Here is a 12,955-nt window from a genome sequence, read left to right as displayed (position 1 = left end):
GCAAAGTCTCCCCTTTGTGGAACACACTAGTCCCAGGGTCCTGAGTGTTTTGGCCATGATTTGAGCACGGAATGTGTGCCAGGAGCTTTCCATATATAATTTAGCTTTTTCAACAGCCTCATTAGGTAGGAATTGTTATTATTCCCATTATACAGATAAGGAAATTGAGGTTCTGGGAAGTTAATTGATTTGTTCAAAATTACACAGCTAGTGAGTAAAAGTGCATGTTTCAAGGTCCACATCTTTCTGGAGAAAAGTCAAATGGGAACTCTAGCTCACTATTTATGCTAATGTAACTCCCAGATGAATTAAAGATTTGGATTATAAAAAGTAAAAGCATAACAGTTCTAGAAGAAAACTTGATACATACAAAATCTTACAGTGGGGATGACCTAAGAAGTACTCAAAATCAAGTTCATAAAATAAAGAGAATGACCAATGTGACTAATTAAATTTTTAAAAATTCTATATGGCAAAACAATAAAAAATAAGCTATTTGTTTTTGTATTAGCTTCAGTTGTTGATACTTGTGAGTTTGTTGCCATTTTAGCATTCATAGTTTTGATCTTATTTTCACATTTAAATAGGAATAGAATCACAGAAACAGAGACCACATGGAGGGATACCAGTGGGAGGGGGATGGAGGAGAATGGAGGAAAAGGTACAGGGAATAAGAAGCATAATTGCTAAAAACAGAATAGAGAGGAGGAGGTCAAGAATAGTATAGGAAATGGAGAAGCCACAGAATATATATGTATGACCCATGGACATGACCTAAGTGGGGGAATGCTGGAAGGATTGGGGTATTAGGCAGAGGGGATAAAAGAGAGAAAAAAATGGGACAACTGTAATAGCATAATCAATAAAATATACTTAAAAAAAAGAAAAAATAAACTGATTAAAATATCTGAAATACATGTAACTAAGGACTAATTTCCTTAAAATACATAATGAGTTCCTACAAATCAATAAGAAAAATTGAATAACCTAAACAGAAAAAAAATGGGCAAAGGACACAAGTAGATATTTTACAAGACAGGAAGTAAAAATGTCACTTCTATATTTTCAAAAGATCAGCCTCACTCATAAAAGTAAATCAAATTGTAATGAATTTATAATTTATAATGAAAACTATAATGAATGTTTAATAAGAAGCCAGTTTTCATCATAGGCTGGCAGAGCCCATCCTGTCCTGGAGAGAATGTGGGGAACTGGGGCACGGCATCCTGCTGGTGGGAGGGAATCCAACACCACCTCTATGCAGGGCAACACTGATTTAAAGCGAAAAGGCTACTACAAACTGTCCGACCAGCAATTCCATTTCTAGGAGTCTATCCTACAGTTACACTGATACCCATGTACAGACAGGTAGAGTAGGATATTCATTATAACAATGTTTGCAACAGCAAATATGAAACAACCTAAAGTCCAGCAGTAGGAAAATGGTTGTACAGGTTTTGGAAACTCTACATCATCAATGTACCATGAAGTCTGCTACAGACATCTGCAATGTACACAGAGTGAAAGAAGGGAGGTAGAGAGTGAGATGTATAGTATGAAAAGGGGGTTTCTAATCATCTGTATATAGCATGCAGGATCCCTGTAAGGATACAGAAGAAAACTAACAACAGTGTTTGCCCCTGGGGACGCTGCAGTGCCCAGCTCTTTCTAGGGAAGATGATGAGCTCCACTTCTTGACAAGTCATACTCTGCCTGTCTATTCAGTCTATGGTAGTACTCAATAGGCAAGCCTGTTTTCTTAATACAGGGAGAGAGGCCCTTTAAAAAAAATCTGTTTTGGATACTCTGTTTCTGTCTTTCTGTCTTTTTCTTTGTCTGCTCTGTTGCACCTTTTCACATGGCATGGAGGGAGTGCCCCACCCAGACTTGGGTTGCTTTTCCCAATTAATGGTGTGTGTGTTCCACAGCTTCTCTATTAAACCATATTTCAGCAAGTTCCTGCAGGGCAGATTCATTTCTTCATACCAAGTATCCACCATACGACAGCCAAAACCAATGGGTAGAACAATAGTTTATTTGTGCCCTGGCCAACGTGGCTTGGTTGGTTAGGCATCATCCTACAAGACAAAATGTCATGGGTTCAATTCCCGTCGTGCCCGGGTTGTGAGCCTGCTTGCCAGTTTGGGTATGTGCAAGGGGCAACCAACAGATATTTCTCTTTCACACCAATGTTTCTCTCCCTCCCTCTCTCCCTACCTTCCCCTCTCTCTAAGTAAATTTTTAAAATGTATGACAGCATCCTCTGCTAAATTACATTTTTAAAAGATAGTTTATTTGCATCACTAATAAAAATAAAACTCCCGCACACATGTACCCTATATTACTGCTCAGAAATTACTCTCACTACACTCTAACACAGGATCTTCCTGGAGAAGCAGGAGAAGCCTATCTTCTTCTCCCCATTTTACAGAAATGGATTTGAAATCACGAGTGAGTTGCCTCGGGCCATGCACCATGCCAGCAACAGCCAGAAGAACATTCGCAGGTCCCCTGACTCTAAATCAGAGCTGCTCCTAGGACAAATAAAGTCTGTGAAGGTAACTCCCTACTGAGCAAGGCCAAGGGCATAACCGCCAAGGTGGCTGGCATGGACGCATTGATGAGAGGCAGCTCAAAAGCAGCCCTTGGGAATATTTTCAACAACAATAAAAAAATTATTAAATTAAAAAAAAAAGACCTTCACAATTATTATTTTCAAAAACTAAAACAATAAAATATCTTACTATTTTATTCTTTGTATATTCATATATTCTCTTTTATATTCTCATATTTCCTAGAAATATACACTATATTTGGGATACCAGACATGTAAGGAAACTGAACATCGAGCCTTGAACCAGCATTTCAGCATATTAACCAAAGCAAATGTCTCAACCACATTGTTGAAGTAATAGTGCTCAGTCACCTTCAATAGTGAGAAGGTGTCTGTCACTGCACTGAGCACAGATGTGGTTTCCTACAGAGGTGAAAGGACAAAGGAGGGCCCGCATCCGCCCCCCACTTCAGTGAGCTCCCCAGGCTAATTTGTTTTGTGACATAGCACTTGGGAGCAGGTGCCTGACAGAGTCTTGGGTGCTCCTGGAATACTAGTACCCTGTTTCCAGGAGGAAAAGAAAAATACCCTCCCCACTCATTAATCCCTTTACAAGATGGAGAGATTCTGTCTGCAATCTTGTTTTTTGAACTTATCTGGAAAAAAAAGGCCCTTCCAGACCCAACTTGCTGTTTCCTCTTCTCCACAAGCAGGCCAGGCTCCCTCCATTGTCCTCCTCCAACAATAAACAATGCCACCCAAAGAGCTCGGGGAGGGGTGCTTTTGTCCCGATTCCCTCCTGTTGTTCTCTAAATATGGGTCTAATCTGTCCTCTGCAGAAGCCTTCCTGCACCCGCCCTTCTGGCTGGATGGGAAGGGCCTCCTTATCAGCGTCCTCACGTTCCTCCCCGGGCTGAGCACACAGTGCATCCTGGCCAAGCAGCCAGAGGTCAGGGCTGCAGCCCACAAGTGGGCTCAAGGCTTCCCTCTGTCTGAGAGACCCAAGACCTACCAAGGACAGAGAGGTGTCTCCTTCCTTGCCAGAAGACTGTCACTCCAGCCTGAGCCCTTATCCGTGGTTCACACAGATTCCCTCCTCACTGGAAGCAGAAAAATAAAAGTGTAGAAAGTGTCCACATGCTCTGGGGCTGCAATGGATGAGGAAAAAATACAGGAATTCTCCCAAGTTTGTGCAGCTTCTCAAGAGAATGACTATTTGCTTAGAGCCTCGGCGCTTTACACATACCATCCCATTTCATCCCTGAAACAGCCCTGTTGGGTGGGATTTCCTAGTTACTATTGCTACCAATAAGCTTTTACATCTATACAGCACCTCAGATTTGCAAGTGCTTTCTAATGATCTTATCTGCATCTTGGCAAGTTTCCGATGTGGAAGACTAGGTAGAAATTCTTTCTCAACATGGTCTCCCCCCACACCCTGGGCACCCCTGTGCCTGCCCCTGCCCATGCACAGCATGCCATCTGTCACCAAGGTCTGTATATTTTCTTTCAGAAATGTTGCTTGAAACCCCCTCTGCTCCAGCTTGTCTCGACTGCATCCACCCGGCTCCGGCCTTCGTCAGCTGCACCCAGCCTGTCTCCTCTACACTTCTCACGAGGTAAAGGATAACGCGGCACAACTTTCCTCAATGGCGAGCTTTCAGTTTTACCAAAAGTCTGAACAGAGGCCATGCTCTTTGACCCAGCAATTCTGCTTGGGGGTGCTTTTCCTACGGGATGTTTCTAAGACATGCACAAAAATTTTCACAAGAAAGTGCATTCCAGTATTACTTCAAATAAACCCCCCAATGGAGAAAGGACTAAACATTCATCCAATGACAGAGAAGAGGTTATACTTTCAGAGCGCGAGATGATGGAACATTATGAAGTGTATACTTGGATGAATATATACTTTTTAAATGCTTACCTCTGGGTGGTAGAATTATGGATAGTTTATTCCCTTCTTTATATATTTTTGTCTTTTCTAAATTTTCTTCAGTGAACAAAATATTTAGAAATACACTGTTGAAATATCATAAAGGCTCAATACTGAGGGAAACATGAGACAGATACACACGTGCACAGCTAGTGACCATCCACAGTCAATTGCTTCTTCTAGAAATCATAATCTTACTTGGTACAAACCAAAGCCATTACAGTGTTCAAAGCTTTCATTCACTGAGCTCACTGCTGGGAATTCACTTTAGGGAAAAAACTGAACAATCTCAAAATGCTAAATGAACAAAAATGCTCATTACATCTTATTGAAGAGAACTGGAAAGAACCCAAATGTCCAACAAGGGACAGTTCAGTATGGAACATCAACACCACGGAATGCAGGGCAGCCATGAGAAATGCCAATTATGAAAACTATGTAGAAATAGGAAATAATGTTGACTATAGGCTGTAAAATAAAAAGAATACACAAAGCTACATTTGTCAGGACTGCAGCTATGAAAAATAAGCATGTATGTGAATGAGGGCATCTCAAAAATAAGAACATATGTTGTGTTAGGGTTATGGGATTATAGGGAGCTTATTATTTTTTAAGCTTTGTCCTTTTTTAAACAAGTTTTTGACATTTTGCATGTACCATAGACACATTTCTTTTAAAAACTTAGAAAACACAGAAAAGGGGAAAATAAATTATCAAAAGGAACACAATCACTGCCAGCATTTTGATATGATTTTCCCTGTCTCCTTCTCCTATACATTCGGCGGTTTGGTTTGGTTTTTATCGTTGTAATTAAGTTAAAGCTCTCTGTAAAGTAATTACAAAATCATTTTAATTTTTAAAACAATCAGTGGACTTAACATAAGACTTGTAAGAAAAAACATCACGGCAGTTTTTTGAGTCACTGTGATAGGCTAGACAGGTCGACAGGCGTTCCTGGCCCCTGCCGACGGCTCTCACGCCTACTTCTGTGGCCACGAGCCGAGAGCACAGAGAGTGCAGTGTTACTAAAAAGTTCACGTGGCTGGAAATGAGAAGGGATTTTACCAGGCTTTGAAAATGGAAAGATACAATGATGAACTATGTTTTCTAATCAGAAAAAGCTTGAAGGGAACAAAGGCAACTGGTCCCTGGGTCCAAAATATTTAACCTCCTTCTCATCTCTCACTCGCCCACACTCGCCTGTCCAACCTTCACAGGGACCAGCCTCTCACACCTGGGCAGCAGCTGCCTGTGCAGACTGCTGTCTCTCTGTCTTCTTCCCACTTCCCCACTCGCACACAGACCTTCTTCCCCTCTGCTGTCCTCATGCACGGGCCTAACTTACATCCCTGCCACTCCTCCCTGGAGAGAAACAGGGACAGGGAAATCACTAAGCAACACTTGGGCTCTGCTGCCCGTTAAGTGACTGTGGGCTCTGGCGAAAGTGAGAAGGGCAGCTGAGTCTGCTGTCATCACTGAGGGGCTCAGTTTCCATAAGACTGTGATGCGTTTATGCTTTTCAAACAACAGGGCCCCTCAATACAAACTGACTATTCATCGCTTACATGCATGTCTACCAAAGACTGACCTCTCTCTGTTCCAAGGCTGGACGAAAGCTGCAGTGCTGGGCTGACAGACGTGGGATACCACTGCTAACACAGCACACCTCACTCGGGCACTCCTTACTTCAAGGGAAAATGTAACTCTGCACTTTTTGTCTTAGATGCCTTTAGAAGCCAACCCCTATACAAGAGGCAATGTGACTCCATGACCACCTTTCCAAAGAACTAATGTAACCTTGTCATTCCCACACTTAAATCTTCTCAGAGGCACCCTGCTGCCTGTACACAACCATCTGAAAGGAAGTACATGCCCAGGTGAAGAGGGTCAACTTTGGAGCCAAACTGCCTGGGTCTGAGTCCTGCCTTTGCCTCTGGTGACTTTGGGCGAGTTCCCTATTCTTGGTACCTAAGCTTCTTTATTTGTAAACAGGGCTAACAACAGTACCTACTCCTAAGGTGGTTGTATGATTAAAGGAATGGATGCAATACAGCATGAAGAAGAGAACCTGACATGGAGGAAGCACCGATGAATGCTAGGTGCTGCTCCTGTCACTGTCACTGCTGGAGAAAGTTCACATTCCGAGCAGGGCACACAGCGCCACCCATGACTCGGACCCTGAGCATCTCTCTGGCTTTGTTTCCCGTGGCCTTAGAGTTAGCACCACCACTGGGATCACACGGCCACACCAGGCTCCCAGCCTGTGGACCCAAGGCAGCTTCATCCCTTCAGAATCTGACTCACATGCCCATTCTCTCCAGCTGGCTGGTGAGCAACCACATCTCTCTGAAACCTCTGCCCTTCTCTTCCCCTCCACGTGAACCACTCACTTGTGCCTTGGTGCCTCCACTGTGGTCTAAGGAGTTGCTCTCCATGGACACTTTACTACCCTCACCGGTGCACATATCCTGCTCTCCCCACTAGACCTTAAGGACAGACGCCGCTATGATTCCTACCTGCATACCCATTGTCTAGCACTCAGTTGACCCTACATAAATATTTGTTAAATAAATGCAAAAGAGAAAGTGATCAGAACACACAAAGTCTGGGAATACTTTCCAGAGAACCTGATTCTACAGAGAATTAATTGGCAAATACCATATAACCAAAGAGAGGAAGAAAATTACAATTTCCCAAGAGAAAGCCAAACATTGTTATAATACAGTATTTCTGTGTGTACTGGGTGGGACACAGGGGACAAGGTGACATTAATAATGGCTCTAAACTAGCTTATGTTGACTACTCACTGGATAATGCTTTTTATACCTCTTCTTCAGGGAAAGAAAATAGAGAGTCATAGCTGACTGGAAGAGTGCCTTTCACTCTGTCCAGAGTGCAGGTTATTTAAACAAAAAAGACCACAGGGGGTGCAGATTATAAGAAAGAAACACAAGTGGTCTATGTTCAATGTCTGTGATGAGCCAGCTACTTAGAAAACAGCACGGTTTCCATTTATTAAACTCAGTGTGCTAAACACAGAACTATTCACTTTACGTGCATTATCAAATAAGTCCTCAACAATTCTGAGACAAAATTAGCTCTCCATTTTGCAGAGGAGAAAAATATATTCGCTCATCCATACATCTGTACTGAACATCTACTATGCGCAAGTCACTGGTCCAGGAACTAGAGTGATGAACAAACCAAGTCCCACCTCATGAGACATACATTCCAGGTGGGCAGAAAGCAGAGCAATGAGAGAATGAGGAAATGAGCATATACATAAAGAAACCAGAAGAGCATCATATAGTGACAAGTGCTAGCAGAGCATTAAGGTAGGAGGAAGGGACAGAGGCTGACTGGGCAGCTATTGCAGACTGGGCCCTCTGAGATGGCTATATTTAAGATGATATTTGAATAAGGAAAAGCCTAGCACATAAAAATGAAAGAAGAACATTGCAGACTAAAGGCACTAAAAGTGAGAATGAACTTGGCATGTTCAAGGGACCAAAAAATGAACAGCGAGGCTGGGTGCTTGGTCAAGGAGAACAGGCAGAGACTGACATGGGGCAGGTCACTCCCAGCTTGGTCAGCCAGAGCAGGGAGTCTGCATGTCATCCTGTGTGTGGGAGGCCACCAGAGGGATTTATAGAACGTGACACAAGCCGATGAACAGTCTTAAATGATTTCTCTGGTCCTTGTAACGGAGGGTATTTTGGTATGGGGAAACACACAGGAGACTGGTGAAGAATTTACTGCAAGTTGGCTAGGGGAGAGATGCTGTGGCCTGGACTAGGGTGCTCATAGTAGAGATGGAGGGAAAGAGAGAAACTTGGGAATGGTTTTGAAGATAGGACTTGCTGGAGAACTGGACAATGATGGAGAACAAAAAGAATCAAAAGTAACACCTAGATATTTTGGCTTGAGCACTTGGAGGAATAGTAGCACCACTGACTGAGGTTGGGAAGACTTAGGGAAGAATAAGTTTGACGTAGAGGAAAAATCAAGAGTTCTCTTTCCGCCATGTTGAATTTGCACTGCCTCTTAGGCATCTATCTGAACAGGAATCTGGTGGTCCAGAGAAAGTTTGAGGATTAAGATGCAAATTTAAAGGTCATTAGCAAATGAACTGTTATTGCAGCCATTGGATTAGAAGAGGTTATCTATGGAAAGTGAGTAAGAAGGCAAGGGGGCCATTAGAGACTGAAGAGAATAGACTTGAAAGATGGGAAGAGACCCAGGAAAGTAGTTTCCAAGAAAACCGTGATCGACTGTGTCAAATACTGCTGGGAGAATTAGTAAGGTTAAAAGGGAGCAGTGGCCTTAAATTTGGCAACATGAAGGTCATCAATCGACACAGACACGAAGAATCCTGGTAGAATGACAGGAAGAGACTGGAGTGAGGGGAAGTAGTCAAAGCCTAAACTATGGACAACTTTTAAGTTTTACTGAGAAAGGGGAAAAAAACTAGAAAGTAGTTAGGTAAGGATATAATGTCCACAGAGTTTAAAAATAAATAATAAATAAAATTAGAAGAGGTTTTGGGGATTCTTTATTTTGCTTTCAGATAAGAAACATTAGAGCACGCTCATTTGCTGCTGAGAATTACCCAGGGGTGAGGATAAATTTAATGATGGTAACAAGGGGGCATAATGACAAGATCAAAGATCTATATAAGTCTATTCTTAACACAGTTAATAATGTGCCCTAGGTAAAAGAACTGGCAGGCAGAGGAGCTGGGACACTAACCCAGGTGTGTTTTGACTGGAAGGTGTGTCCTCTTTCTACCACACCGTTGACTAGAATATACACACAGTGGAGTAAAAGTAGGTTTACAGTTGTTCATGTGGAAAATAATACGATAATTAATAATAATATGAGAATGAACTGTGTTTTGCATACCCACAATTGCAAACCTACTTTTGCTACCCTCCCCCCGTATAACACAATAGTATTTGCAAAAAACAACAACTACAGTCCCTGAAGTGAATCATAACACAGATGGAAGGAATATTTAGAGAGCTTGTGAGAGCCAAAACAAACACACACGCCCTCTTCTGTGTCTGTGCGCCCGGTTCCTCTGACACACTTCTGCCACCGCACTTGCACTCAGACGTCGCTTACTGCATGTCTGGCTTTGGCCCTACTGGCTGTAGGACCCTCCACTGTTGCCCTTTTATGTTCCTAGTGGGTTTGAGGAGAGGATAGGGTTGCTAAAATCAACTCCAGTGAATTGTAAGGCAGAAACTATAGGGAGTAAACTCTCCACTGACTGTAATAAAGTAGTAAAGAGTTTTTAAACACCAATTGTGTGTTTATATTCAGCAAAAGTGAAGATGGAAATTAAGGAGCACAATCATTCTTGTATCCTTCCTCTTTACATGGCTCTCTCAAAAAGCTAGTGACCATGGCTGTGCCTCTGGTCATCCGTTCCCTGTGATCACTCCTGCTCTTCCACACCATGGCACAGCCTCACCCCTCCAGCCGCATCTTTCTCCCCCTGGCTTCCCATTATCTGTTGTAGTTCCCTGTCCCATGAAGTCCTCTCTGATCTCTCCTCCTCTGAACTTTTATGGCACTAGGTACTAGCTCTTGATCATATTAAGCCTGAAAACTAGTCTCTGATTCAAATATCAGAGTAAGAGTACAGTACTTTTCAGTAGGAATTCAATACAATCATTGATCATTGTTACTTTGAGAGGTTGCTTATTTGTGCAAAGATTCAGGTGAGTCTGAGTTGAAATCGTGGCTCTGTTTCTCCTCTGACAAGATGGGTAATCTTGAGCACGACACTTTCTGAACCGCAGTTCCCCCATCTAGAAAATGGGAATAATACTACCTACTACCCACCACCTGGATATGTATCCCAAATGTGCCACACAGCTTGCTTTTCTGCTGAAAAGTCCACAATGGATTCCTATGGCATTCAAAATCAAGTCCAAAACTTCCAACATGTTTGAAACAGCATCTCAACTTCCGCAGCCTCACTTCTCACCTAACTTGCGTTTCATATGTAACAATAAACTCCTCATGATATTTCTCACTCCAGGCCTTTACTTGTCTGTTTCTATTTCTGTGTGTATGTATGCACCTTCAGTCCCTTCAAGCCCTGCACTCTTGCTCCCCCTTGCACAGCATCACTCTCTGGGAAGCCTTTCTGGATTTGTCACCTTCCCCCACACACAGGTTCAGTTCTCCCATGACACCCTGACCGCAGCTTAATCATTGCAGCTACCCCACTGTTTATAATTCTTTCTTTACAGGACTATTTGCTCCATAAAACTAGGGTTCCTTCAGGGAAAGGCCTGAGTTACAATTCATCTTTGTGTCCCAGCACAGTGCTGGAACATACAGGTACTTCCTTCTACTTCACCTTCCTGATGCCCCATTTCTTCATCTGTGAAATGGGAAGAATACTACCTACTTGAAAAGTTGGGATTAAGGTTAAGTATCCAAAGCTGACCATATGGTGGCTGGCATACAACCAGCCTTCAGTACATTTGATTAATATTCTCAGCACCTCCTGACTTAGCTTCCCTATTCTGTCCTCAGGACCAGGCTCTCAAGCCAGCACTGTGCCCTTGCTGGGAGCCCTGTCCCCCATCCACATCCCTCAGCAGCGAGTCCTAAGCTCCAGACCTGTCTGGGGCTCCCACCCCTGCCAGTGCCCTCTGGACTCTGCAGATGACTCAGCTAAGGCACCGAAGGCAGCAATGCAAACATTTCTTGAGCACCTTTGTACAAGGCAATGTCCCAGACGCGGTGGAAGTGACATAACATGTGTAAGGAATTTATGATCTACTAGGGAGTAGGGAAAATGTAGGGAGACAATCAGACAAATGAAGGCCATGTAATTCAGTGAAGGAAAAGGTTCTGTATCTCTAGGTGGAAGACAGGAAAGCCTTGGAGAATATGGCAATTGAACTAGACCTCAAAGGATGAATTTATGCCAGGGGGCTATTTCCAGAGATGTGTGTGCTCCACAAAACACAAAACTAAAATCACCTGCTCCTCAGATGAAAAGTAAATTTAGGAAATTCTGCCTACTGCATACCCTATAGGAGACCCACAATGCACAGCAGCAAGATTCTGAGAAGTCTTAAAGAACCTTATTTAACTTTGTTTAATCCAGCACTCCAAATTTGAGTGTTAGTTCTCTATATTCTCTCCTCCCACTGAAGGATCATCATAGCATCTTGAGGACATACTTTAAGAAAAAAACAGGTTAAGTGTGTTACCCTTGCAAAGTCATATTTTGCAATAGGACCTCTTATAGATACCACCTTAACACCAGATTTTTCTAACAATGTAATCAGTGATTTTTAAAATTTTCCTGGCATTTTGCCCAAAGGGAAAAAAAAAGCATTGGAAAACTGTGCAGAACTAAGTAGCTGTCAAAACAACAAATACCCTCCTTCTCAAGTGTGAGGGGGACTGTACACCACAAGCCTTTCCGTCAAGGCAGGGAAACAACGCATCTCTGACCAAGTCCATTCCTTCTTTGGTAGGATGTTTACACTCCAGTAGCCACCCTCCCTCCCTCTCCAACCTGCTGACTGGGTGAAAAACAGCAGACTTGAAAGCAAAGGGAACAGCATTGCATAATAACAAGCCATCAGACAAGGCATGCTTTGCTCCTTAATATTTACCAAACAGTGGTGCCAGTAAAAGGCGAGAAGGGGCATTGTCCGCTGTCTGTCCTCACCCTGGAAGCACAGTGTTCAACGATCCAGTCTGTGAGTTAAAAAATGTTTACTGGCAGTGAGGCATTATGCTCACAATTCAGAGAAAAACAAGACATGGACCTACTCACAGATCCTGCTTCACAGGGGAAATAAGCAGGTAAAAAACTGCAATACAGCACGCAAAGTGCAAGCAAACAGTTCTATAAGAGGTGAGTACGAAATGCCAGCAAGGCACAAATGCAGGGCCTCCTTCACTTTGCCTAGACTCAAGGTCAGAAGGAAGACGTGGTAAAATAATGAGATTTCCCTTAGTGCTCAGAAGATTGGGAAAGAGTTTTGAAGACAAATCAAAACATATACAAATAAATAAACAGGGCCCGAGGGTTGAGCAGAACAGAGCAGGATAGTGCACGACTGAAAACACAATAGAAAAGCGCAGCCACTCTTCCTGAGAATAGCTGGGGCACACGGAACAGCTGCGTCTAATTGCACTGGCTCCTGGCACTCTTTCCGGCACAGAAAGTCAGTGGAGTGCTTTTTTCTTTATAACAAAACCATACAAGTCCAGGGAAAAAGACGACTCACTTCGCAGACTCAAGAAATCTGAATCCTAAACCAGAAGCAGGGCAAGCTGAGACCTGGGCCAACGTAAACCACTGCACCCTCCCTGCCCGGGACTGGCAGTACCGTGTCCCCAGGGGCAGAGGATGCTACAGTAAAAGGAGACAAGAGTGCGAGCTGCTTGAAAAGAAGTTCAGTCCCTATATCCTCCCCCTGCTG

The 12,955-nt window shown here is 43.1% G+C and overlaps 1 protein-coding gene across 1 annotated transcript in view; it reads right to left on the bottom strand.

The window, feature by feature from the left end:
• RAB30 (RAB30, member RAS oncogene family) overlaps positions 1-12,955 on the bottom strand; it is a 73,981-nt gene that overhangs the window by 20,177 nt on the left and 40,849 nt on the right. The window lies entirely within an intron of this gene.

Source organism: Phyllostomus discolor, chromosome 6 (assembly GCF_004126475.2).
Source record: "Phyllostomus discolor isolate MPI-MPIP mPhyDis1 chromosome 6, mPhyDis1.pri.v3, whole genome shotgun sequence".
Taxonomy (NCBI): domain Eukaryota; kingdom Metazoa; phylum Chordata; class Mammalia; order Chiroptera; family Phyllostomidae; genus Phyllostomus; species Phyllostomus discolor.
The sequence above is the reverse complement of the archived record's forward strand: the minus strand, read 5'-3'. Positions and strand labels throughout refer to the sequence as shown.